A 2,046-nucleotide genomic window follows, 5' to 3' on the forward strand; every position below is an offset into this window, starting at 1 on the left:
TACTATAACCTCTAAACCATCAATCTTCAGTTCTTCAGTATTTCCATAGGGTTTTCTCATTTAATTCACCTCTTCCATCATGGATTGATCTGGATCATAGGCATCTCCATCATAGGAGGTGTCTTAAGTGCTGCCAGTTGCAGCTTACATTCCAGTCAAATGCTGAGAGATCATATTAACCTTTTTAGTCAAGATCTTGTTCTGAGCCAGTGTGGTATTCAAAGTGTCAACCTCCAGGACTCCTTTCTTCTGAGCTACCCCATTGTTCACAGAATTTCTCTCAGAAGTGTACATGAACTGGTTGTTTGCAACCATTTCAATGAGTTCCTGTGCCTCTTCAGGCGTCTTCTTCAAGTGGAGTAATCCATTAGCAGAATGGTCCAATAACATCTTGGACATCTCAGATAGACCATCATAAAAGATGCCTAGGATAGCCCATTCTGAGAGCATGTCAGGAGGACATCTCCTGATCAATTGCTTGTATCTTTCCCAAGCTTCATAGAGGGACTCACCCTCTTTTTGTCTGAAGGTTTGAACTTCCACCCTGAGCTTGCTCATCTTTTGAGGTGGAAAGAACTTGGCCAAGAAAATATTGACCAACTTTTCCCATAAGTCTAGGCTTTTCTTAGGTTGAGAATCTAACCATATCCTTGCTTTGTCTCTAACAGTAAAGGGGAAAAGCATAAGTCTGTAGTCCATGGAATTTGTAATTCTGTTGCATTAGAGAGACTAACTGAGGCTTAAGCTCAAAGTTATTTGCTCTAATGGTAGCTTTGGAGATACTTCTTCCATAGAAGTCAGAAGTGGGTACAGTGAAGTCACCAAGAACCTTCCTTGCATCTTCTCCATCATTCGGATTGGTTGCCATATTTGTATTTTCAGTTTCTTGTTCGAAAAGTTCTATGAGGTCTCTTTCGGAGTGTTATGCTTTAACTTGTTGCAAACGCTTCCTTAGGGTCCTCTCAGGTTCAGGATCAGGATCAAAGAACGGTTCTTTATTTCTGTTCCTGTTCATAAACAAGAAAAAGAAGAACAAGAAAGAAAGAGAATGGGAGTTTCTATGTCAAGGGATAGAGAACTCCCTGTGAGATGTGAAGAAGAAAGAAGAATGAAGATAGGAGAATGAGAAGAAGAATTCAAATAGAGGGGTAAAAGAATTCGAAAATTTAAGAAGTAAAAAGAGAAACTAGAATTAAAATATTTTTGTTTTTATTTTAATTATTAATTGAATTAAAAAGATTTAAAGATTGAGTGTGATTTTCAAAAAAGAAGGAAGAGAAAGATGTAAGAAGTTTTTGAAAATAGAGGAGAGAGGAATTAGTTAGGAAGTTTTGAAAAAGAGGGAAGTGAAAACAAGTAACTAATTAAGAAAGATTTGAAAATAAGATAAGATAGGAGATTTGAAAAAGATTTGATTTTAATTTTTTTTTAAATTTTAAAATTGGAAAGAAAAAGTCAATAAGATAAGATAAGAATTGAAAAAGATTTGATTTGAAATTTTGAAATTGAGACAAGATAAGATAAAGATTTGAAAATAAGTTGAAAAGATAAGATATGGTGAAGATTTGAAAAAAATTTGAATTTGAAATTTTAAAAGAAAGATAAGATAGAAAAGAATCAAATTAAAAGATAAGATTTGAAAATTGACTTTACTAACAAGAAAACACCAAAATAAAAGAAAGAAAGAAAGATTTTCGAAAATTTTTTTTGAATAAAGATAAAAAAAGATAAATATTTTTTTTATTTTTCAAATTAATGAAGAAAGAGAAAAACAACCAAAAGACACCAAACTTAAAAATTTTAAGATCAAAATAAGAAAAGAAACAAGAACAACTTGAATACCAAGAAGAACACTCAAGAACAAATTCGAAAATTTAAAGAAAATAAAGAACACACAAAGGACACCAAACTTAAGAATTGACACTAGACTCAAACAAAAGACAAAGAAAAGATGGATTTTGAAAAAGTTTTTGAAAAAAAAAAAACCAAAAGACACAAAATAAAAGTACCTAATCTAAGCAACAAGATAATTCGGTAGTTTGTCAA

At 32.3% G+C, this 2,046-nt stretch overlaps 1 non-coding gene across 1 annotated transcript; it reads left to right on the forward strand.

The window, feature by feature from the left end:
* Nucleotides 1-448: 448 nt before the first annotated feature.
* LOC148544501 (small nucleolar RNA R71) lies at nt 449-552 on the forward strand. The gene has a single exon (XR_015900886.1). It is a non-coding gene; the product is annotated as a small nucleolar RNA R71 (small nucleolar RNA).
* The last annotated feature ends 1,494 nt before the right edge of the window (nt 553-2,046 follow it).

Source organism: Arachis ipaensis, chromosome B9 (genome assembly GCF_059453495.1).
Source record: "Arachis ipaensis isolate K30076 ecotype BB chromosome B9, ASM5945349v1, whole genome shotgun sequence".
Classification (NCBI taxonomy): domain Eukaryota; kingdom Viridiplantae; phylum Streptophyta; class Magnoliopsida; order Fabales; family Fabaceae; genus Arachis; species Arachis ipaensis.